The following is a 25,774-nucleotide window of genomic DNA, read 5'->3' as shown; positions in this document are numbered from 1 at the left end:
CTCAAATGGGCGCTACGTTGGGAGATGCTGGCGTCGCAGGCAGAGCAGAGGCTCAGCATGCCTGTGGCCTGCCGCCCTCGCTGCCCAGCCTCAGAGGAGAGCTGGGCTCTGCTTCCTGCCTGCTGCACGCTCTCACCACTCCCTCCCGGCCCGGCCCTGCCCCTCACCGATCCCTCCAAGCCTGGCCTGGCCCTGCCCCTCACCACTCCCTCCCAGCCCCGCCTGCCCCTCATCACTCCCTCCTGGCCCTGCCCTGCCCTGCCCCTCCCCGCTCCCTCCCGGCCCGGCCCTGCCCCTCACCGCCTCCCGGCCCTGCCTGGCCCTGCCTGGCCCTGCCTGGCCCTGCCGCCCAGGAGTGCTTAGGTGCTGCAGGCAGTGGTTTTGCTTCTGAGCTGCCACGAGGCTCTGCCCGGAGGCTTCAGTCCCAGGTGTGTTTGTGTAGCACCTGCATTTCTCACTCTCAAGGAGGTCGTCAGCAGTTCTGCTTATACGTCTGCATGTGGTTTTCTTACTGTGAGAGGCAGAGACGAAGAGCAGCAAAGAGCCCCCGAGTGTGGTTCGCTCCCCAGACGCCAGCCACAGGCATGGAGGCCAAACCCGGAGCCGGGACTCAGTCCAGGGCTCCTACATGGGAGGCAGGAACTGCTTGAGCCACCACCTGCTGCCTCCTGGGGTGCACGTTGGCAGGGCCACAGCGGGGCCCTGACCCCGGCCACTGTGGTGCAGGACGCAGGGGTCGGCCTCGGCGTGGCTGAGCTGCCCGGGAGCTGAGTCAGGGCCCACGCTCAGCGCTGCTCCCTCTGCTTTCCCAGAAAGACTCCGGACACTCGTGCGCTGGAGGCTCCCTGCCTTCACCGGGACTCCCCCGGGATCCGATTGCTGCCTCGCTCGCTCTCTGCCCAGCCTGTAGGCATTATTCTAGAACCTTTTGGCTTCTGGGGTTCCAGGAAGGACACCCGATGCCTGTTTGATTTGTCTCCTCTGTAACTCACTTCTCCTTCCCTGGGCCTGCCGCCTGTCTCTGTGGCAGTTCCCAGGCCCGTCCTCTCGTCCTGCCTCTTCCCCAGGACCCGACTGGTCTCTCACCATGTGCGTGCCCCTGTGTGTTCACTCCGTTCTCTCATTCGTCCCTGGGACACTTGGTGATCGGGCAGTGTTGCTTTCACTTTTCAGCTGAGCGAATGGATGCGTCTCAAAGTTAACCCAAGCACCAGACGCTCGGGGGCCGAGCGGTCAGGGGAGCATTTGAGCCCAGGCAGGTCCTGCTCCACCGCCTGGGGGTTGCCTGGCAGTTACCAGTCTGCACTCTTGGCTGCTGTCTGTCTTTCCCCTGGACCCTGAGGCTCACAGGGGCAGGCGTCTGTTCACTGTGGACCTGATGCCCAGAAACCCCGGGATGGCACGTGGGCCTCCCACGGGCTGCTAGCCACCTGCAGTCACAAGCAGAGGAGGCGTGGGGGGGTCAGCCAAGAACGCCTGCGGTCATTCAGGACGAGGCGTCAAGGCTCCTTGGGTCTCACGGGGCAGAGGAAGTGGGGGGAGGGCTGAGCCCAGAGAGTGGGAGCTTGGCAAGCTGGCCCCACCAGCAGCCCAGTCCTCCAGGGACCTGCCTGGGACAGGGACTGAGCCTAGCCCTGGATCTGGAACTGGGGGTCACAGACCAGCTGGGACATCCCTAGGTGGGATCCACAGGACCCCAGATTCAGAAGAGGGTTGCAGAGCTGCAGAGGGGATGACCAGCAGCTCAGGGCCAGAGGAGTCTGGGTCCAGGGCAGCTGGGCTGAGCCCACCCCCTGTTGATTCAGCCAAGAGGAGCCTGTGTGGCAGATCAGGGTGGGCTGAGCTAAACCCAGGGTGTGGGCGTGGCCAGCCAGCACCCCTCCTGCTTGTAACTGCACCCACTCTCCCGGGCTCTGGGGGCCATATTGTGTGTATCGTGTGCCAGGTGCTCCGTGCAGACCCCACCCAGGCCATCAGCCAGGGTCCCTCAGGGAGGGGCGGCTTGCTGAGTCTCCTCCCGGCGCACCTGTTGGGTGGGTTCCTGGTGGCCACGTGTGTGCGTGTGTGTGGGAGATCAGCTTCCCCCGGCAGGAGGACGTTGTGGAGAGATTAACGATTGTGGTGACAAACACCAGGGCTGGCACGTCTTTGCGCATCAGTTTCTGTGCTTTGGGTCATTCAACCTTGGAGCTCTAAATGCAAGGATGCTCACTCGAAGAGAGCCAGGAAGCCACGCCCGACCCCTCAGCACCGCGCGGCCCGCCGAGCTTCGTCAGCTCACAGGGAAGCTTTGAGGCTGTGCAGAGCCGTGACCGGGCAGCCGGTCAGTCTGCGTCCTGTCCTGCCTGGGCTCTGGCCCATGTCTCAGATCACGTGGCCTCACGTGCTCGGCTCAGCCCCAAACACACTGCTGAGATAACGCTGCCCCCATCCAGACGAAGGAGCAGGCGGAGGGGCCGCTCACACACATGCACGCACTGGGCACCTGCCTCCCGTACCCAGGCACCTGTGTTCATTCAGCGCCCAGCTCGGGCTCCTGGCTCCAGCGTACTGCTACTGCCCACCTTAGGAGGCAGCAGGGTCCCTGCTGCCCACATGGGAGACCTGGGTTGAGTTCCCAGCCCCCAGCTTCGGCCTGGCCCAGCCCCAGCTGCTGTAGGCACTTGAGGAGTGAACCAGCAGATGAGAGATCTCTCTGTGTGTCAGTCTGTCTTTCTGCCTCTTGGAAAAATAATTTTTTAAGGAAATGTATCCAGATGAAAAGGTTGAATGGATACCAACCTTAGCCCAGCTTCTCCCTGGGGTCTCTGGCCTCTCAGGCATCTAGGGTCAGGGCTGCCAGCCAGCCCCACCCGGTGGGTGCCACTGTCCACACGGGTGCGTGCTCCTCCCCTTCCCACGTGAGGTGGGGGTGATGGGGCAGTAACACTGCTCACAGTATCGTGCACAAACCCGAGCAGCCCCGAAACAGACGGCGACGGCAGAGCTGCGCCCACGACGCTCTCCTTCCGTCTCTGCGAGGTGATTTCCCAAAATGAGAGTGGCAAGGAGACAGGGGGGAAGAGTCTGGGAGCCGGGAAGTAGACCCATGGGGAGGGGCTTCGGGAGAGGCAGCAGCAGAGAGCTGAGCCCGCAGGAGCCCCTGGATGTGGGTTCACCTGCACGCCCCAGGCAGGGGCAGGGCCATGGGAGACGGCAGGGGCAGGGCCGTGGGAGACGGCAGGGGCAGGGCCGTGGGAGACGGCAGGGGCAGGATAGGAGACGGCAGGGGCAGGGCCGTGGGAGACGGCAGGGGCAGGGCCGTGGGAGACGGCAGGGGCAGGGCCGTGGGAGACGGCAGGGGCAGGATAGGAGACGGCAGGGGCAGGGCCGTGGGAGACAGCAGGGGCAGGACAGGAGACGGCAGGGGCAGGGCCGTGGGAGACGGCAGGGGCAGAGCCGTGGGAGACAGCAGGGGCAGGGCCATGGGAGACAGCAGGGGCAGGACAGGAGACGGCAGGGGCAGGACAGGAGACGGCAGGGGCAGGGCCGTGGGAGACGGCAGTTCGAGAAGCCAGTGGGACCCCCGGTGTCCTTCCACCCCCAGATGGCCACAGCCACCCCAGAAGTGACACTGACCCAGGGCCTCTGGGCAGAGTTGAGGCCAGAGGCACACAGAGGAAGCTCTTATGGTCACGGGGGTCCCGTCCCCTCTCCTAGTGGTCTCCCAGGCCCTTGGCAGATCAGGGGATTCCATTCTGGGACAACTGACAGGCCTGAGAGAAGGTTCTAGGTGCCTCCCAGACTGGAATCACTCGTTGGACTTCTCACCAGGAACGTTTGAAGCAGGAACAGTGGGAAATTGCCTGGGGAAATGGTCTCCCAACCTCTCTGAGGGAGCTGTGAAGAGACTGCGACTCCGGGAGGGGGCAGGGGAGGAGGCAGGGGCATCCCCCAGGGGAGGCCAGGACCACCGATGGCTGGGAGCCTTCACACCTGGACGGGAGACCCCGATTCCTGAGGGCGTTCAGGGAAGAGTCAGGGAAAGGCACGTGGACGACGGACACAGTCCAACAGGCAGACAAACCCCTGCAAGCTGGACAGGGCGGGAGACGGAAACGCAGAGCGGCCCCTGGTCACCGGTCCACTCGCACGCTGCCCGTTCAGGGCTCCCCCGCTGGGGGGCGTGTCCGAGCGCGGGGCGGGATCTCACCGCTGAGTCCTGGCTTTTGTAGTGTGAAGTCAGCAGCTGCACTAAGCCTGCTCTGTGGAACTGTGGACCTGAGCAGAAGCAGCTGGAAGGTTTGACAAGGTGGCCTCTGGGGGCCGAGGGCAGGGCTGGCGTGTCTGTCGGAGGCCACAGCACATCCAGGCTGCCGTCCGCGTGCAGGGGTGCCGGCTTCGCCCCGGCTGAGTTCCCAGCACTCTCGAGTCTTCTGGCATTCGTACAGTTGACCAGAATGAATAATTCAGGACCAGAAATGGTTATCCCATTTTTGCAATTAGCTTCCAAACCTTAACTGGCTTCCACCGCATTATCTAATCATTCCCTAATTAGCTGTGTGGACTCTGCAATAATTGTGGGCAGTAGAAAAAGATGAGACAGAAAAACAGTCCAGATTTACTCGTAATGGTCAACAGTGTTATTTCTGGTTTTAACAGGGTCTCTCCTGGAGCAAGCACTCCGTTGAGCTAAGCTGTGCTCTGTATCTACGCCTCTAAGGGAGAAACGCCATTCGAGTAGTTTTAATGCATCCACACTCGATTTGATGCGTTTGTTGGAGTATTTACATAACCGGAGAGTGGATTTTGCCACTGCCTATTCCTCTGCTTCTCAGCTGAAGATGATGTGAGGCTGCGTCCCCACGCTGGGCCCGGGTGTGAGGCTTGGGTCCCCACGCTGGGCCCGGGTCTGAGGCCTGGGTCCCCACGCTGGGCCTAGGTGTGAGTCCTGGGTCCCCGCGCTGGGCCCTGGTGTGAGTCCTGGGTCTCTACACTGGGCCTGGGTGTGAGGCTGCTTCCCCACGCTGGGCCTGGGTGTGAGGCTACGTCCCCACGCTGGGCCCTGGTGTGAGTCCTGGGTCCCTACACTGGGTCTGGGTGAGGCTGCTTCCCCACGCTGGGCCTGGGTGAGGCTGCGTCCCCACACTAGGCCTGGGTCTGAGTCCTGGGTCCCCACGCTGGGCCTGGGTGTGAGGCTGCGTCCCCCAGCCGGGCCTGGGTGAGGCTGCATCCCCACACTGGGCCCGGGTGTGAGGCTGCGTCCCCACACTAGGCCTGGGTCTGAGTCCTGGGTCCCCACGCTGGGCCTGGGTGAGGCTGCGTCCCCACGCTGGGTCTGGGTGTGAGGCTGCGTCCCCACGCTGAGTCCGGGTGTGAGGCTGCGTCCCCATGCTGGGTCTGGGTGAGGCCTGGGTCCCCACGCTGGGTCTGGGTGAGGCCTGGGTCCCCATGCTGGGTCTGGGTGAGGCCTGGGTCCCCACGCTGGGCCCGGGTGTGAGTCCTGCGTCCCCCAGCCGGGCTCCAGGCGCGAGGCCTCCCTGTGCCACAGGAAACGCAGGAGGCTCAGCAGAAGGCACCTGGAATCAAGTCTCCGGCGCTGGGCCCTCCTGTGTCTCCCTTCCGTGGGGCCTTGGGCTCCCCACAGTGCCAAGGGGCAGTGAGATGGGGAGGGGCCCCCATTGGACCAGCCCCACTGGGACTCAGAGCCACCCTCACAACGTTTGCCAGTGACAGAGCTCACAGCTCAGAGAGGCTGAGTAACTTGCCTCAGGCCACACAGCTAAAGAACGGAGCCCATATCCAATGCCACTGAGGTCAAGTCTATGCAGTGCCCGTGTGACCCTGCGCAGGTCGCCTGGCTGTGCCCACCCTGTTCCTGCGCCCCCCGTTGTGTGTTGAAGTGCGTGCCAGCCCCGGCTTGCTGGGAGCCTGTGCATGGCTGCCGCGTGTCCTGCGCTTCCCGTTCTTGGTCCACTGCTGTGCTGCCTGCTGCTTCGCCGAGGGACTTGGGTTTGGTTCAGAGACACGTTTGATTCTGGCCGACTGGACAGGTGTAGTCTGCAGTACGCGGTCCAGTGGAAATCAGCCGTGGCCAAGAAACTCTTGCAATGGAGGGAGAAGGCACCAGCCCCAGCAGCCCTGTGTGCTGCTGGGCCCCTCCCCTCTAGGTCTGCAGGTGACCGTGGCAGTGCAGGATGGCCCAAGTGTTTGGGCTCGGGCCACACACGTGGGAGACCTGGATGAAGCTCTTGGCTTTGGCCTGGCCCAACCCCGACAGTTGCAGTCATCTGGGGAATGAACCATCAGATGGAAGATCGATCTCTCTCTCTCTCTCTCTCTCTCTCTCTCTCCCTCTCCCTCTCCCTCTCTCTCCCCCTCCCCACTCACACCTTTCAAAGTGAGAATATTTAAAATACGTAGATGAAGCTAGTCGAGGTGAGCCCAGAGCAGCCCTGGCAGGAAAGCAGGGCACAGGAAAATGCGCACCAGAGGCCTGCATGTCCTGCCCCGGGCCTTCCAAGGTGCAAGCTGCCCTGCTGCCCGGTTCTGGGGTGCCCACGGCCCCGTCGTCTGAGCCCCCCATGCCTTCACCTCAAGCCAGGCCCTCTCCAGTGCCCGGATGCCCCTGCAGGTTTGCTGGGCGGCAGGAGCTGGGCCCCACCCTGGGCTCTGACCTCGCAGGCCCCAGGGGATCCCAGGATCCACGCTGCTGTGAGTTCCCAGGGGATGCTGGCGCTGCAGCCTGGGAACCCCATGTTGAGAACACCTGCGTGGGCTTCTCTGGGGAGGGGGCAGCAGGGGCCGAGAGCAAGGTCTCCAGTGCAGCCAGCCTCTGGTTTCGAGTGTTCCCTCCCGGGAATTGGCGCCCCAGCCTTAGTCTCAGAAAGACAGACCCTCAGCCCTGCCTGGCCCCTGCTGCCCCTCCTCCCCGCGGCCGCCCAGCTGGGGTCACCTGGACCTTGGCGAGGAAGGCGATTTCAATTCTGCTGCGTGCCGGGCAGTAGCACAAGAGGCCTCTCCGGAGGGCGATGGTGAAGCAGCCCTACCAGGCTCCCCGATGCCTGCAGTTGGGCTGTGGGCAGGCACTCGGCACGCTCAGAGTGGCTGTGAGCCTGCTGCCCAGGCCGGTTCTGAATGAGATGCTCGGGGAGCCAGTGACCACTCCCTGCTGGTACCGAGGGACTGGGAGGAGGGACTGGGGGAGGCTCCCGCCCCTGCTGAGGACAGAAGCCAGGCAGAAGCGGCCCTGCGGCTCTGTGCTTTCATCCTAGGGCTCCCTGGGGAAGGGGATTCTCCAGTGAGTCTGGCCGCCCGGTCCTTTGTCTGAATCCAGCAGCCCCACTGTGGTCCCATTCTCTGCTGGGGGTGAGGACGGTCTCCCAGGGAACACTGACTGCTCCCCTGCAGCTCGGGGGACAGTGCCCACCCAGGCCCAGATCAGTGGCTGTCCTTGGCCACTTGTGTTCCCACCACGCCCTGCCAAGACTGCTGAAGGCGGAGGCCATGTTTTGTCCACAAAACTAAACCCAGCCCAGGCCCTCCTGGCCACGCCAGGTCCTCACCCTGTACAGCAGGCTTCCCCAATGCTCTGCCACAGCCTGGAGTCCCTGTGGCCCCTCCCCTGCCTTCCTCCAGCCCACCAGTGTCCTCTGTGGCTCCATTGTGGGGCGCTCTGGGGCTGCCAGCTCCTCTCACGGGGTTTGTGCGGGTGGACACGTGCTCCCTGCAAACACTGTGTGCCAGGTCCCCAGTCCTGCAGGGACATCACATTCCACTGGGATTAAAAGCCGCCGTCTGCCTGGGCCAGCAGGGCCCGCGTGCTCTGCACAGTCCCGTGCCCAGCCCCCAGCCCCTTGCCTGCCAGCTCCACCCCCAGCCCACGCCCGCCCCTGCTGACTACAGTGCCCTGTCCACCCGCACTCTCCAGACTGTGTCGACTCCCTGCCCCCGCCGTCAGCCTGCCACTTCCTGAGCGTAGGCCTGTGGGTGGGTGCCTGTGTGTCTGCCCGTCACAGCCTGCGCTCAGAGGCTCATGGGGCGCCGGTGCTACCTGAGCCGTGTCTGCCTCTGTCTCGCGTTCGATCCACAGCTGAGGCTGGTGGGTTGCTCCCTTCCCCAATGCAGTGCGCCTCACTGCAAACGCCAAGCTCCCAGACTCGCTGTGGGATGCTTACCAGGCGCCCCCTGTGTGACACCTGCCAGGGTCCCAACCCAGGGTGGGAGCCTCGTGTGCTAGGGCAGTCGGGAGGGGCCTCTGCTCCCGGCTCTCCACCTGAATCGGAGTCAGGCCTGGTTCCCAGGGGGTATGGCAGCGGTCAGGTGGGGCGAGCAGGCAGGTCCCCCACCTCCAGCCATGGGGCCGGTGCTGGGGTGACCTCACCCACCAAAGCCGGCCCTGAAGGGACCTGTGCTTTCTGACACTGCTCCCCAGAGACACAGGCACAGTCCCCCAGGCAGAAGTGGAACCCCGCACTTTTCACAGAGGTGTTCTAAGGGGACATCAGCTTAGGGATAACTGACGGCTGTAAGTAGGATCAGTGCTTCTTCAACAAAACCATCAAATATGTCAATGCTTTGTTATAGCTGGCACCATTCGCTCGCTCATCGAAACACAAGAAACCACCCTGCCTGTGATACGGGCAAGGATACGGGTGAGAGTGGAATGGGGCTCAAGGATGGGGTCTCTGGTGCGCGGGTGCCCATGTCCTTGGCTCAGGAGAGCTGGGCAGGCCTTGGGCAGCTACCTGGTCAGAGACATCACCCTGGGCACTTGAAGCCTGCCCTTGTGGGAAGGGAAGGCTTGCACCACAGGGAGCAGTGGCCACCACGCTCCGTCCTCTTCCGGGTGTCTGGAGAGCCAGTTGTGGACACCTGCCAGCCCACCTGAGCCATGTGCATGGCACACCCTGTTCCTATGGTCATCCCTGGTTCCGTTCCAGGCCCTCCCTGTCCACAGCGTGCCTGGGACAGGAGGAGAAGCCAAGGCTCAGGGTGGCTGGGGACAGTGTCACCAGCAATGGCAAAGCCAAGAGTAAACCCAGCCCCCTCTCTCCCCGCAGCGTCGCTGTGCTGCCGAGTGGCACCCACGGGGCGTCCGTCTCCTGGGTGAGACTGTGTCGCGTTTGCAGTGCAGAGTCCCCAGTGTCCATGTGTCCAGGCCCCGGGGCAGTGGGGCTTACGTGCGCAGTCACAGGGTCCAGTCGCGAGGGGCGTAGTTGCAACCTTTTGCAGACGGCTCAGCAGATGTCCTCGTGTCCGGAGTCCCCTCGGGACTGAAAAGTAGACGATGCCGTAGGGCACAGGGGCCGTTCAGTTACTCTCGGGGTTGTGTGTGTCTTTTCTTCCACACCGCTGGCTGAGACTGGGGAAGACGCCATAGAGACCGCACCAACGAGCTCATTCTTTTTTTATCGCCTGTCAAATGATTGCCGCAACGCCCGTGGTTGTGGTGAAACATTGTGATCCAGCGCGAGCTCGCGACGCAGCGCCAAGTGTGAGTTGCGCATTGAGTTTAGGTAATGTACCAGAAAACATTGCATGAAAACACTAATTTTCTCAATATATATTAGTAGACGCGGTGTTTACCAATGAGAAGTGAGGATGTTTTTAAACAGAATTTGTTAACTTGGAGCCTTGGCCAGGCTGCGTGTAAGTGTTCTCTCTCGCTTCTGTTAAACCCGGGGACAGGCCATCCTCGGGCCAGATTGACATCCCAGCGTCACTGGAGTCTGCGTCGGCCTCGCGCACTGTCCCGCGCTGGGTGCTCCTGACCACGGCCCCTCCCCTCCTCTCCCTCCTGCCCGCCGTGCACCTGGGGCGGGCAGCTGTTGAGGGAGGGGAGGCAGAGAGCTCAGCTAATGTACTTTATCTGACCCACGAAGCGAAGGCAGGAGCAGAGGTGCGGCTACCAGCCTCGGATGACTGGCACCGAGACCTTTTGTTATCTTAGTGCCGCGCCGTGTCCCTGAGGAGAGCCCCTCTGTGCCCTGCCCACCTGGTTTCAGGGCATCCCTGTTGTCTGAGTGCGTGGAAGTGGCTGATCTGGGCTGGCCAGCATGGCTTCCTCCTGGCCTGGCCAGCGCTTCTGCCGCACAGTGAGCCCGGCACAGCTGTGGGCCGTGCTGGCACACCCCAGGTAAGCTTGGGGCTCCATTGCCCTCATTGGGCTTCCAGCCACCGCTGATGCTGTTTCAACTTCACTTTAAAGGCAGGGGTCAGCCAGGTCTTGTCCCTGTCACAGCTGCCTGCCCGTCGGAGGAGGCAGGACAGCACGAGTCTGGCGTGTGCTCCAGCACCGCACATGGTGCATTAGTTCACGCAGGGGTGCAAGGGCCCGTGGACCACACAGGGTGCCCTTCTGCCGCGGCAGGGCTGTGGAGGGCCAGAGCTCCACCCACAGACCCGCGTGCTGGCGCAGCCAGGACAACGCTTGCTGTCGGGAAGCTGGGTGCTCCCGGGCTGGGGCTTAGCCTTGGGCGTCATCGTGACGAGGTCCTCGTGGCATCGGTGTGAGCCCGTGCTGCCCTGCCTGGAATATGCCTGAACGGTGTGGACAGAATTATTTCTCCGAGTGATTTGTTCAATGAATTGAGTATGTTTTGCATGCATCTTATGTGTTATTAAAATAATACTTTGTGGGGTTTTTCCTCTTGAGTGTGTATGAAGAAATTTTCAGTGTAAGTAAAGCCTTAAAGGAGAAAATGACATCATCCCCAACCTCTTTCCAGAGAGAAATCACCGTTAGTGAATGTGGCCTGTCAGATCAGGCATTCCTGTTTGCTAAGATTGATGGGTTTATTTGGAAGGCACAATGAGAGACTGCTGGTTCATTCTCTAAATGACTGTAATAGTCAGGGAGGGGCCAAGATGAAGCCAGGAGCCAGGAGCTTCTTCCAGGCCTCCCGTGTGTGTGCAGGGGCCCAAGCTCTTGGGCCGTCCTCCGCTGCCTTCCCAGGCCACAGCAGGAAGCTGGATCAGAAGTGGAGCAGCGAGGACTTGAATCGGCGCCCATATGGGATGCCAGTGTCACAAGTGGTAGCTTAACCACCTGTGCCACAATGCTGGCCCTGGCTGAGGCATCTACGACAGATATCATACAGTTCCTCAAATCATCAACTCTGCAGAATTTTGGAAGCTAAAGTCAGGTTGGAGCAGACCCTCGAAACCTCTGGAATGTCTTAACAAAGGAACAGGCAAACCAGGCTCCCCCGCACATGTGCCGGTGCCGGATTCGGTTTTGCACGTGGCAGCTGTGGCCCTGCTCCTGGCTTCCCGATGGTGGAGAGTGGCAGTGCTGCCAGACCTGTGGCACCCAAGGGGGCTGTGAGGCTCTGGGGACAGCCCCCTCCCCAGGTTCAGGCTGTCAGCGAGCAGTAGGATTGTGTCTGGTACAGTTCTCACCTCTTGTTTAGGTGGTCCTTGTGTGTACCAGCGTACTCAGACCTCCAGCCATCTACGCGATCAGAAATGTTGTCATTTTGGTGCCTTGCGAGAAAATACTCTTGCAAGAAAATACTCTGACTTTATCTGAACATGTTTCCAAACCTGACTTTAAAATTCCATGACATTGAGACCCCACGAAGGCCTCAGGAGTCCCGGACCCAAAGGTCTGCAGAGCCCAGAGCCCAGGAGCAGGGATCTCCTTGCAATGCCCCCCCCCCCTTTAGCCCAGGCAGGGGCTGGGTGTTTCAGGCAGCAGTGGTGTGGTCACACGCACAGCAAGGCTCGTGCCCTTGAACTTCCCGGTCAGAACAGGCATGCTGACCTGGAATTGTGTGTGTTCTAGGGGTGTCTAGTGGGAAAGGGGGCACCCACTCTCTTCTGGACCCCCCAGGCCTCTGAGGCAGAGGAGTCCGGGGGGTGCTTACCTACAGCCCAGGGAGTTGGTGGCCGTGTTAGGAGGGGTCTGGCTCATTGAGACAGGCAGACCGCATCTCCTGCGCTGCGGGCCCCCCCAGCATGTAGCCCCCTTGTATGCAGCCCCTTTCCGTCTCCCTCGAGCAGACTCCAGGTAGGGCATGTGGCCCCAAGTCATAAAAACCCCAGTCACAGGCAGCAGCCTCACCCCTCTCCCCTCGCAAAGCGGGCCAGCCCCGTGGCGTGGCGTGGCGTGGCGTGGCGTGGCGGGGCTCACTGCCCCGTGCAGCTGCCAGCAGAGACCATTGTGTGCCGTTGTGTTGCGCACAGCCTCCTTGCACTGGAACCCAGATGCGAGTGAAACGGTCACAAAAGAAGTATCTGGGTTAAATGCGTGATAAACAGGTTTAAAATTACTGCTCATTGTTGGGAAGCAGATGCAAGCCCCAGACAAATGCAAAACAGGGTGCAGATGGAACAGGAGGGCAGTGTGAGATCCCGAGTGCCTGCTTGTGGAGTGGAGAGGCGGCTGCCTCCCTGGCGTCTTGGGCGGTGGGGCCAGGCCCGTGAGGGGCAGACAGGACAGGGTGGGCCCAGCTGCTGCACGCGGGAGGTGCTGGCCAGGGCCAAGACCTCCCCCCTCGCCCAGTCTCGGGCTTCGTGGCGATTCCCCGATTCCTCAGTATTGTGGTATCTGGGGGCCGCCTCGAGCACGTTCCCGCCGCCCAGTCGTGAGTAACTTCTCGGGGCTGCCTTTCCTTTGTGCACACTCGCGGAAGCAGCCGCGCTCATCAGTGAATGGTGGAGGCCGGCGAGCGCGGGTCTGCTCGTGGATTCTGCCCTGGATCCACTGTCGCACTTGAGTGTTGCTTGGGTGACTTGCAAGGTGCTGACCTCCCAGCCCTGCATCCTGGCTCGGTGCAGACGCTGAAACAGCGCCTGTGTTTTGGGGTGACCGCTTGCTCCCAGAACCCAGATAGAAGCCGGATGTGGTGTCTTGCGGTGTTCCAGCTAACTCCCCCGTTTTGTGACAGCCCCAGTGAGAGGCGCTAGTGCTGCTGATTACCTGCTGTGCATTCTGATAAGTGCTCGGCTGCTGCCTGTCCTGACCAGTTAGGACCAGTTAGGACACCGTGGCCCAGGCACCTTACCCGGCAGCCGAGGCCCCACCTAACTGCCCAGCTCTGCGGCTCATGCGCTGACCACCTGCCCACAGTCAGCAATTCCCTCGTTGCCTTCAGTGTGGCAGTGTCACATCAGTATTTGGGGTGGGGTGGGGGGAATAATATATTTCATTTGAAATTTGACTTTTGATTAATTGAACTTTTTTTGTGACTGACAAGTGAAAATTGCATATATTCATGCACAGCATGATTTCGAAGTCTGCATGCACTGTGGAATGGCTAGCTCCAGCTGGTTGTCAGATGTTCGACTTCACATAGCCACTTTTGTAATGGGAACATTTTACATCCAGTCTGCTGGCATACTTCAATATTTAAGATACTATTGACTGTAGTCATCTTATTATATGAAGGGCCTTCAAGAAGTTTATGCATAATAGAATGTTTTAGTTTATTTTTTATTTTTTAAAATTTATTTATTTGAGGGGGGGGGGTCTTCCATTCGCTGTTCACTCCCCAAATGACCACAACGGCTGCAGCTGTGCTAATCTGAAGCCAGGAGCCAGGAGCTTCTTCTGGGTCTCCCACACGAGTGCAGGGGCCCAAGCACTTGGGCCTTCTTCCACTGCTTTCCCAGGCCATAGTAGAGAGCTGGATCAGAAGTGGAGCAGCTGGGACCTGAACCTGTGCCCGTTTGGGATGCTGGTGCTGTGGGCCAGGGTTTCAACCCACTGCCCTGGAGCGCCAGCCCTGGCATAATAGAATTTTAAAATAAGCTTATTTTGGTGTAAAAATGTTGAAGTCCATGCCTACAAGGACTTTAAAGTTCCTGGAAATGCATATTCTAGAACACTGTACCTGGTCGCCAGAATTTTTTGCACCCAAATAAACTTTGCATTCATTCTTCCCCTCACTCAGGTGATCCATCAGCTTTGTCCCTCCTGAGAAAAATGTCGTGACCTTTGACCTGCATCTCCCCACCCGACAGCAGCTTCCCATGCAGCGATCTCCCTGTGCCCAGCTCAGCCAACCTCACAGGGCGTCCCCGGCTTCGTCCCTGCTGTCTCGTTCCTAAGGGTGAGGAGCGTTCCGCAGGGTCTTAGTACCACTTTGTCTGTGTCCCTCCCTCTGTGGGCGGGCACCCGGGTGGTGCCACAGTGACCGCATGGGCACAGGGGTCTCTGACAGACTTCGTAGTAGGATTGCCTGGGCTCCTTCTTAAAGATTTGTTTGTGGATATTTATGGAGGAGGCAGTGTGGCAGAGAGAGAGCGCGAGAGAGGTGCACGCTGTCTTCCATCGCTGGCTCACTCCCCGGATGGCCGCACCTCCACCTGGGACTCCCTGATGGGTGGCAGGGGCCCAAGTACTTGAGCTGTCATCCACCACCTTCTCGGATGCTTTAAAGGGAGCTGGATCGAAAGCAGAGTAGCGGGACTCAGACCTGCGCTCGGGTGTGGGAAGCCCTCATCCAGTGGCAGCTCAGCCCACTGTGCTGCAGCGCCCGCCCAGGGGCTGTGCCTGTGCCCTGTGCCCACTCCAGCCTTACCTTTTCTGAACAGCGCTCACTTGCTTCCCCGCCAGCCGTGTGAGTGCCCCTCCCCGCCGCATCCTCACCGGCACTTGCTCTTTTCTGCCTTGTTGGTAACAGCCATTCCACATGGGGTGAGGCTCACCGTGGTTTTGGTTTGCATCTCCCTGGTGGTTTGGTGATGGTGAGGTTTTCTTGTGGCCCCTTGTGTGTCATCTTTTGAGAAATACCTACTGAGACCCCTGGGCCACTTTTCAGTGCAGCTGTTGGTTGTCTTAGTTTCGTTGTCTGGGTTCCTTAGTGTACCTTGGGGACTAAGCCCTTAGCAGGTGTGTTTGCAAACCTTTCTTCCCAGCCTGTGCGCTGGCTTGTTTCCGTGGCTGTGGACATGCCTTTTGGTTTGACGCCGTCTCACTTTCTGTTTTGGCTTCTGCTGCTTTTACTTCCGAGGTTTTACCTGGAAACAGCACCAGGTAACACCGCGGGGCCCCCCCTCGTGTTTTCTGTGGCTCTTACTGGTAAGCCTTTTGCCCACTGGGAGTGGGTTTTTGTGAGGAGGGGGGATATGGTCTCATCTCTTTGGCTTTTGGATACCCAGCTGTCCAAACACAGATTCTCTTATTTTACCTGTGCTCCACAGATATTTCGCCAGGATACTAAAAGTCGGCTCTTAGACCAGTGACCTGCTGTACACTCTTCTCCCCCTTTGCCACGTCCTGCGGCCTAACAGGAAAATTTTGAAAAACCTAAAGGCGGCTTCGAAACAGCGGCCTGCCCACCCTTGGGAGCTCTTCCTGCAGCCCCTGCTCACGGGGACAGGGCAGGGGAGGCGGCTGCCAGAGAGCTCCGCCCGGGTCCCCGCTACTCCCGTCGGAGCCCTGCTCAGGGGGTTGTGGCCGCATGCAGGTGTGACATCGCTGGGCCTCACCGATGACCAGCCGCCTAGCAACAGCATTTACTACCTGCCACCGCCATGGCCATAGTGTCTCCTCCTGTGCATAAAATACAGGAACTATTGCTTTCCCACCTATTGGACAAGTGCGTAAGAGTCTGTTGGTGCCAAGCACCCATCTAGTACAGAGCACGCACAGCAAACATGCCCCCTGCATTAAGAGAGACAGAAAGCAGCACCCAGCGGCAGAGGCGCGCGTGGCCGTGTGCGCCGCTGGCTGCGCCTCACCTTGCGTCTCTAGTGCGCCGGCCGAGACCCCTGCTACAACTCCCGATGGCCTGGGGCTGTGTGCACTCGGGCCTGCTGATGCCAGCCCTGTTCGACCAGTGAGGCTCTCCTGGACGATGCAGCAGAGGAGCTGGGGCGCACGCTGTGGCTACACGTAGTGGTCGGACCAACTGTTCGGCCTTTCGAGTACCTCTGGAAGCCAGCCTGTCCCTGAGGAAGAGAGGCCCTGGTTTCCTGGTCTGAACGCTGGCGCTTCCCACACAGCCCTGACCTCCCTGAGGCCAAGTGCTTTAAAGACAGGTGCAGGGCAGGGGGAGACGGCTCTCAGCTCCTGGCCCCAGTGGCTCCCCGAACCCAGGGTCAGCCGCCCACGCGTGTTGTCTCCTCCCAACTTCAGTCTGGAGGGCCATTGAAAGGGCTGCCTCGAGCCCACCCCCCTCTAGGGTTCCGTCCAGCTCTGGTGCCCCTGCGCTGTGCTCACGCAGCCCTTTCTCTGTGAGGTGGACTGGCTCCATGTCATGGAGTGCCACCTTCCCCAGGGCTGACTCATCGGAGGGAGGAGCTGCCGGGAGCTCTCAGGGCCGGGTGGGCGGGGCATCTGCACATGGTCCTCAGAGGACAGGGGCTCAGGACCCTGGCTCACACCACACAGGGTATTCAGAGGGCCAGAGGCTCAGGACCTTGGCTCACACCACACATGGTATTCAGAGGGTAGAGGCTCAGGACCCTGGCTCACACCACACAAGGTATTCAGAGGGCAGAGGCTCAGGACCCTGGCTCACATCACACAAGGTATTCAGAGGGCAGAGGCTCAGGACCCTGGCTCACACCACACATGGTATTCAGAGGGTAGAGGCTCAGGACCCTGGCTCACACCACACAAGGTATTCAGAGGGCAGAGGCTCAGGACCCTGGTTCACACCGCACATGGTATTCAGAGGGTAGAGGCTCAGGACCCTGGCTCACACCACACAAGGTATTCAGAGGGCAGAGGCTCAGGACCTTGGCTCACACCACACATGGTATTCAGAGGGCAGAGGCTCAGGACCCTGGTTCACACCGCACAAGGTATTCAGAGGGCAGAGGCTCATGACCCTGAGAGAGTCGACATCCACCAGCCCCTGCCATCAGGGTGACAACGCTGCAGAGAATGGGTCACGGCAGGGTGGGTGTCTGTGCCCTCACCTGGCAGGTGTGACTGCAGACTGGAACCCAACCTCACAGGGCGTCCCCGGCTTCATCCCTGCTGTCTCGTTCCTAAGGGTGAGGAGCGTTCCGCAGGGTCTTAGTACCACTTTGTCTGTGTCCCTCCCTCTGTGGGCGAGGCCACGCTGGGCCTCGATTTCCCCTTGAGGGCTTGGGGACCGAGAGCCTGTCTTACCCCCCACCGCGGTTCTGCAGCCCACTCCCGTGAGGGCCTGGGGCTCGCTGGCACCAAGCTGAGGGGAGGGAAACCGTTGGAAGCACATTTTCTGTATTTACACACTTGACCGTTTGACAACCGTGCGAGGCGGACGGCGTGGCCCAGCCCAGGTCTGCGTCCTGAGGAAGCGCCGTGGGGCCTCTGGCGGGGAATGGAACCACACAGACTCGAGGCCGAGGCCGGGGCCGCCGCACAACGCGGAGCAGAATACTGAAACACCGGACTCCGGGGAAGACACATGGTAGCCGGCACTGCTTATTAAGTCCAGGCTCGATGAAGAGCCACTCCTCCCTGGGGTGTGGACAAGTGGATGCGCGCACCCTTGCAGGCAGCAATTATCGTTATAAATAGCCGGGTGCATGCGCGGGGTGCAGGTCCCCTCCCACTCACAGCTCTCCAGTCTCACCACCTCCGCAGCCACACACAGTGTGCTCAGGTATTCGTCACCGGCCTGGGCGGGGGGCCGAGGCCGAGCAGAGAGGACAGGTCAGCAACAGCCCCACTGTCCTTGCCGCCCACGCTCCGGGCCCCGGAAGTGCAGGCAGCTGTGCCCAGGCGGGGCGTGGCGAACTTGGCCCAGGGAGGCCGCGAGAGGGGGCGCTTCTGGGAATCAGTGAGGTGTGCACCTGCTGTGTACACGTGGGACTCCGGGGGGGGGGGGGGACGCGTCTGGAGGGGTCTCTGCTCAGCGCTTCCATTCTTGGCACCTCCACTGGGCAGCAGGAACCTCGAGGGGCCAGGGCTTTGCGTGAGAGCAGGGACCTGGGCCTCCCGCCAGGGCTGTGCTGGGGGGACAGAGTGCGCCTCCCCAGGCACGTGAGGGGACTTCACAGCACTTGCAGGAAAATGGAACTAGAAGGTGAGCTTGGAATCCGCGCAGTACTGTTGCACAGTATGTGTTGTCCATGCCCTCTCTGAAGACCCTCGTGTGAGTGAGTGAGGGAAATGTCCCAGCCCAGCTCGTTGGATCCGCTTAGCTTAGCGTGGAGACAGAAGTGCCCAGCCGGTGCGAGGGTCCTGGGTGAAGCTGCACACAGCAGCGCTGGAAAGACATCCCCATCAGGTGTGCTCGCCCCGCTTCCCAACCCCTCCAAGAGACACGGGGTACTCGGCAGGACAGCACTGTGGCAGTTTTGGCTAAAATGTTGCGGCTGAAAGGACCATGAGACTGCCCGGGCCAGAGGTTGCTGTTATGGGTGACTCTGCCCCCGGGGTGTTTGGATGGGGTGTGTGTATGTGTGTGTTAGGGGCATCCAGGACATGCGTTCTGGCATGCAGTGGACGGAAGCCAGGCTGCTGAGTTCGGGACTCCTGCTACGGTACAGCCAACTTCACGCTGAACGTAGGACACAGAGGCTCAGGGAAGAAAAGGGAATTGCCCCGACCTGTCTTTAGGAGCAGCGTGGAGAGGGCCAGCGAGCCAGAGGGGACTGAGACCGGACATCTCGTAGTGCCTGGGTGCACAGATGGTCTCTGGTCCATGCTGCAGCCCTTGGTTCACTGAGGGGGGCCAAGGCTCTGGCCTGGAGATGCCTCTGTCTCACAACAGCACCCAGCAGGGAAGGGCAGCCCGGCGCCATGCAACCCCGGAATGCTGCTCCTTCCGCCAAGAGGAGGAAGCCCCACAGGAGCTCTGCCCTCGTCTGGCTGCTGCGCAGAGCCTGGGATTGTTTGAGCCACAGCAGGGCAGCGTTTTCCCGAGTGCACGAGAGGGCGGGGGCAAGGGGCTGTGGAGGTGAATGACGTGATCGGACACGCTGGAGAGATTCTGCTTGCAGACGAGGAGGAACCCACAGAGGCGCTGCGTCGTGTGCAGGCAGGCCGTGCCTGATGCAGGGCTTTCACGCCTCCTGTTCAGAGAGAGAAGTGCTGGCAGGAACGGGGAGTCCACCGGGCTGGCCAGTGTTGACAGTGCCGATAGCAGCGATGCCGAGCGCAAGGGCACACGGGAGAGTCTGCTCTCCTTCCATCACCGGAAGTCCCGCGGCTGCAGCTCCGACACTAGGCTGGCGACGTGAGGTCACAGGGGCCACTGTCAGTGCAAGTCCCCGAGCCTTCCTCAGCAGCACACATGGCTGCTGCGTAGCCGCCACCTCCATGTTGTCCACACTCCAGGCAGGAAGGACGTGGGTGTGCTTCTGGCACAGGAGGTTGGGGTGCAGGAGCTCAGGCTGGGGAGTTGGGTGAGCACACCCACCGTGGGCAGGACCCACGTTGGCATATGAGGTGCCCAGTGATGGCCATGCCAGGCAGGCTGTCTTCTCTTCTGGGGGGCTCGCAGTGGCAGGGGCCCTTCTCCCGCAGTGTGTGCAGGGGTGGTCGAGCCTCTGTGTGCATTTACCGGCACTGATGCACGTTACACATTGTCCTGAATGTAGGAGGCGAGGCCCTGACCCTCTGGAGAGCCTCTGGGTGGGGGTGAGAAGCAGCTGCCCCAGCCCTGGGGCTTCACCTTTCAGTGTTGACGCTGAGTCCAGAAATAATACTGACGCCCTCCTTTCTGGGTGTCCGGGGGTAGGTCCACAGGACCCGGCCGGGGAAGGGCCCTCGTGGCTCTGCAGAGGGGCTGAGATGGAGACCTGAGAAGCTCGCGCCTGACTCCGTGGAGGGAGCGCGCTGGAACAGCACCAAGAGCACCATCCGCGGCCAGCGGGTGCCAGGCAGAGCCAGAGCGGGTCAGGGCCACCGTACTTCAGGGCTCCGTGATGCCAGGACCAAGTGGGGCCTCCACCCTGGGCGGCCATGTGTGCCCAGAGCTCTCGGACATCAGCTCAAGTCAGGAGACGCACAAGGTCGCATCAGCCGCCTTGGCAGCCGTTTCCTGTCACCCTCCTGCTTCACCTGCTTCTCCCCTCCCTCGCACCGTCTTCCTCCTTCCCTCCCACCTGCTTCCGGCAGACTGGCCTGGCAAGCCTCTCTGGAAACAGGAGGGACAGGAGGAGGAAGACGGAGGCTCGGAGAGGGATCGCCGGTGTCTAGGGTAGGAGCGGTGGGATTGGAGGGAGTTTCCCTGACGGAGTGAAACACCTCGACACGACGGCATGCAAATTCCCATCTCAGGGCGAAAAGGAAGTGAATTTTGTGCAATGTGACTGTGACATGCGTGCTACGTCAGCAGACGGCTGCAGGCGCTGGGGGTGGAGAAGCGGGCTTCATGGGGAAACTGAGTCTGGAGCTCGCTGGGCCCTGTTAAAGGAAGATGCCTGCTGGGCAGCCGCGTGGGTGTCTCACACGGCTGATTACAAACGCGTGTGGGGCAGAGACAGCAGGCCTGCGCGGGGTGTCCTCTCGGGGGCTGGCAGTGCGCAGTGGGTGTCTGTGAGCGGACTCAGCAGGCCAGGGGCTGGTGGGGTCAGTGTCTTCCAAAGCTTCTTTCCTTGGCCATCTCTGCCCATGCCTGCCATGGCAGTCCGTGTGTGCGTGTGTGCATGTGTGCGAGTGTGTGTGTGCACGCGCGTGTCACACCTGATCTCATAAGAGCATAGATTAGGTCAGGACCGCCCTATTTTTTTTTTTTTTTTACAGGCAGAGTGGACAGGGAGAGAGAGAGAGACAGAGAGTAAGGTCTTCCTTTGCTGTTGGTTCACCCTCCAATGGCCGCCACGGCCGGCGCACCACGCTGATCCGATGGCAGGAGCCAGGTGCTTCTCCTGGTCTCCCATGGGGTGCAGGGCCCAAGGACCTGGGCCATCCTCCACTGCACTCCCTGGCCACAGCAGAGGGCTGGCCTGGAAGAGGGGCAACCGGGACAGAATCCGGCGCCCCGACCGGGACTAGAACCCGGTGTGCCAGCGCCGCAAGGCGGAGGATTAGCCTAGTGAGCGCGGCATTGGCCTGGACCGCCCTATCTTAATCGCTCTTGAGAGAGCCTGAGTCCCATGCAGTCACATTCTGAGGTGCCGCGGGACAGCTACAAGCTGTGAATTCTGAGGACACACATCTCGAAACATGACAGCGTCGGAGCCACAGAGCCAGTGATGCGGTGTCCAGGGAGGAGACCTTTATCTGAGCCCTGGACACTGTGTGAAGGGCAGGCACAAGGAAGGGGAGGACAGGAGACCGAGAGGACATCAGGGAGGGGGTGGTGGGAGGACAGCTTGTGAGTCCCACAAGGCGGTCAGATAAGCAGGCACAGCTCCTCCTGGCTCAGTGTCGATGGCAAGGTCCTTGGGGCCTGGGACCAGAGAAGCCAGGGAGTGGCAGGGCAGGGGCACCAGGGTCTTGAGCGGCCTCCCCACGCAGCACCAGTGACTGCCCTCCATTCGCCACACTTCTCCTCTCCCCTGAAAGTCACAGCACAGCCCAAATCTTCCCAGGGTTTTGTCCTTGCTGAGTTCTCCTGATGCCTCTTCCTCCTCCACACCACCGCCTAGTCACGCCTGACATCTTGCTCATGACCCCAGACACCATCAATGGTCCACTCACAGACACAGTACCAGTGGCCATTGACCATCTCCTCACAACAGAGCCCGAATAACGACCATCTTCTCAGAGACACTATCACCCTGAATTCTCACAGACAGAGCCGGTCACCTCCATCCCCTCAGACACAGCCCAGTCACCACTGTCCACTCACACACACAGCCCAGTCACCAGCATCCCCTCACACACAGCCCAGTCACCACCTTCCCCTCACACACACAGTAGTCAACACCATCTCCTCACACACAGCCCGGTCACCACCATCCCCTCACACACACAGCCCAGTCACCAGCATCCCCTCACACACAGCCCAGTCACCACTGTCCCCTCACACACAGCCCAGTCACCACCACCCCCTCACACACACAGCCCAGTCACCACCATCCCCTCACACACAGCCCAGTCACCACCGTCCCCTCACACACAGCCCAGTCACCACCGTCCCCTCACACACAGCCCAGTCACCACCATCCCCTCACACACACAGCCCAGTCACCACCATCCTCACAGCCCAGTCACAACCATCTTCTCACACACAGCCCAGTCACCACCATCCCCTCACATACACAGCCCAGTCACCACCGTCTCCTCACACACACAGCCAAGTCACCACTGTCCCCTCACACACAGCCCCAGTTACCACCGTCTCCTCACACATAGCCCAGTCACCACTGTCCCCTCACACACACAGTAGTCAACACCATCTCCTCACACACAACCCAGTCACCACCATTCCCTCACACACACAGCCCAGTCACCACCGTCTCACACACAGCCCAGTCATCACCATCCCCTCACACACAGCCCAGTCACTGCTGTCTCCTCACACACAGCCCAGTCACCACCGTCTCCTCACACACAGCCCAGTCACCACCATCCCCTCACATACACAGCCCAGTCACCACTGTCTCCTCACATACACAGCCCAGTCACCACCATCCCCTCACATACACAGCCCAGTCACTACCGTCCTCACACACAGCCCAGTCACCACCATCCCCTCACACACAGCCCAGTCACCTCATCCCCTCACACACAGCCCAGTCACCACCATCCCCTCACACACAGCCCAGTCACCACCATCCCCTCACACACAGCCCGGTCACCACCATCCCCTCACACACAGCCCGGTCACCACCATCCCCTCACACACAGCCCAGTCACCTCATCCCCTCACACACAGCCCAGTCACCACCATCCCCTCACACACAGCCCGGTCACCACCATCCCCTCACACACAGCCCGGTCACCACCATCCCCTCACACACAGCCCGGTCACCACCATCCCCTCACACACAGCCCAGTCACCTCATCCCCTCACACACAGCCCAGTCACCACCATCCCCTCACACACAGCCCGGTCACCACCATCCCCTCACACACAGCCCGGTCACCACCATCCCCTCACACACAGCCCGGTCACCTCATCCCCTCACACACAGCCCAGTCACCACCATCCCCTCACACACAGCCCAGTCACCACCATCCCCTCACACACAGCCCGGTCACCACCATCCCCTCACACACAGCCCGGTCACCACCATCCCCTCACACACAGCCCAGTCACCTCATCCCCTCACACACAGCCCAGTCACCACCATCCCCTCACACACAGCCCGGTCACCACCATCCCCTCACACACAGCCCGGTCACCACCATCCCCTCACACACAGCCCGGTCACCTCATCCCCTCACACACAGCCCAGTCACCACCATCCCCTCACACACAGCCCGGTCACCACCATCCCCTCACACACAGCCCAGTCACCTCATCCCCTCACACACAGCCCAGTCACCTCATCCCCTCACACACAGCCCAGTCATCACCGTCCCCTCACATACACAGCCCAGTCATCACCGTCCCCTCACATACACAGCCCAGTCACCACCGTCTCCTCACACACACAGCCAAGTCACCACCGTCCCCTCACACACAGCCCCAGTTACCACCGTCTCCTCACACATAGCCCAGTCACCACTGTCCCCTCACACACACAGTAGTCAACACCATCTCCTCACACACAACCCAGTCACCACCATTCCCTCACACACACAGCCCAGTCACCACCGTCTCACACACAGCCCAGTCATCACCATCCCCTCACACACAGCCCAGTCACTGCTGTCTCCTCACACACAGCCCAGTCACCACCGTCTCCTCACACACAGCCCAGTCACCACCATCCCCTCACATACACAGCCCAGTCACCACTGTCTCCTCACATACACAGCCCAGTCACCACCATCCCCTCACATACACAGCCCAGTCACTACCGTCCTCACACACAGCCCAGTCACCACCATCCCCTCACACACAGCCCAGTCACCTCATCCCCTCACACACAGCCCAGTCACCACCATCCCCTCACACACAGCCCAGTCACCACCATCCCCTCACACACAGCCCGGTCACCACCATCCCCTCACACACAGCCCGGTCACCACCATCCCCTCACACACAGCCCAGTCACCTCATCCCCTCACACACAGCCCAGTCACCACCATCCCCTCACACACAGCCCGGTCACCACCATCCCCTCACACACAGCCCGGTCACCACCATCCCCTCACACACAGCCCGGTCACCTCATCCCCTCACACACAGCCCAGTCACCACCATCCCCTCACACACAGCCCGGTCACCACCATCCCCTCACACACAGCCCAGTCACCTCATCCCCTCACACACAGCCCAGTCACCACCATCCCCTCACACACAGCCCGGTCATCACCGTCCCCTCACATACACAGCCCAGTCATCACCGTCCCCTCACATACACAGCCCAGTCACTACCGTCCTCACACACACAGCCCAGTCACCACCATCCCCTCACACACAGCCCAGTCACCTCATCCACTCACACACAGCCCAGTCACCTCATCCCCTCACACACAGCCCAGTCACCACCATCTCCTCACACACAGCCCAGTCACCACCATCCCCTCACACACAGCCCAGTCACCACCATCCCCTCACACACAGCCCGGTCACCACCACCCCCTCACACACAGCCCGGTCACCACCATCCCCTCACACACAGCCCAGTCACCACCATCCCCTCACACACAGCCCAGTCACCACCATCCCCTCACACACAGCCCAGTCACCACCATCCCCTCACACACAGCCCGGTCACCACCATCCCCTCACACACAGCCCGGTCACCACCATCCCCTCACACACAGCCCGGTCACCACCATCTCCTCACACACAGCCCAGTCACCACCGTCTCACACACAGCCAGCCCCGTGCATCCTTTTCCTAGCCCCTCAGCCCCCGTAGTCTGCCTCCCCATGGTATTGCACAGGGTGCCTCCTCTGCCTCTCGTGCTAACAACTTTAGTGACCGTTGAGTGCCCCTCAGGAGAAGGCAGGCGCCATTAACTGGAACCCACATGCGTCGTTGGGTTCCAGGAAGCACTAACTGATGGTTGGTATTTGCTGAAGAAACCGTGAGCATGTAAGTGATGCAGCCCAGCGTTCGGGCCTCTTCTGGAAGAGCTCGGAGTCTCTGCTTCCTGTGCCGGTCTCCTGGAGCACGTTGTCACTGCCGGGAAGGCCTGCCATCCGCTCGCTGTCACCCTCTCGCTTGCTGTTTTGAGTCAAGCTGCCCTTTCACAGACAGGCGGGGGTGCAGCGACCCCCCAGGACAGCCAGCTCCTCCCCCTCCCAGCCACCGGAGGAAGGAACGTCTTCTGCAGAAGGAGGCTTTGTCAGGCCCAGGAAGGGGCCAGCGCCCAGCGTGAAATGCTCCTCACTGCGGAGGGCCTGCCTGGTCCCTCCTACTGCAGCTCCCGAGGCTGCCCGACCGTGCACCCTTGAGTGTGACCTCATCCTCCCAGAGCCCCCTGCTCCCACAGAGCCCCTGAGCAGTTGGACCCAACTCCCTGCAGCCCGCTCGCCCCTGCCAGCTCCGGCCATCCTGATGGGAAAGTCGCTGCGAGGAAGACTCGGCCGCAGCCGGTCCTGCAGATCGAGCTGTTTTCAGAGTTCTCGTCGGAGAAGCTGGGGCCTCAGCGCGCACAGCGGCTGGCCACATGCAGCCGTGAAGGCTGCCCTTTGGGCCTTAGAGGCACAAGGCTGCCCACGGTAACCCTCTCTGACCGAAGCCCCAGGGCCAGACTGGGACCCCAGCACCCCTCCATGCGCCTCCCCAAGACAGGCCACCTTAGCTCTGTTCCTTCCTCTGCCCTTCCTCTTCCTGTGCGCCCAGGCACAGAGCTGGGCAGAGCTGGGCAGAGCTGGTGCTTGGTGGTGGGA

The 25,774-nt window shown here is 61.0% G+C and overlaps 1 long non-coding RNA gene across 2 annotated transcripts in view; it reads left to right on the top strand.

Moving 5' to 3' along the window:
• LOC138843746 (uncharacterized) overlaps positions 1-14,055 on the top strand; it is a 108,281-nt gene extending 94,226 nt beyond the window's left edge. Inside the window, exon 3 of one of the 2 annotated variants that reach the window (XR_011378696.2) lies at positions 13,878-14,055. This is a non-coding gene — a long non-coding RNA (uncharacterized LOC138843746). The remainder of the gene's footprint in view (positions 1-13,877) is intronic. The other variant, XR_016212657.1, reaches the window with a different exon arrangement.
• Positions 14,056-25,774: the final 11,719 nt, after the last annotated feature.

This window comes from Oryctolagus cuniculus, chromosome 9 (genome assembly GCF_051225735.1).
Source record: "Oryctolagus cuniculus isolate XC-2025 breed Fujian yellow rabbit chromosome 9, ASM5122573v1, whole genome shotgun sequence".
Taxonomy (NCBI): Eukaryota; Metazoa; Chordata; class Mammalia; order Lagomorpha; family Leporidae; genus Oryctolagus; species Oryctolagus cuniculus.
This window is presented reverse-complemented; position numbering and strand designations above follow the sequence as displayed.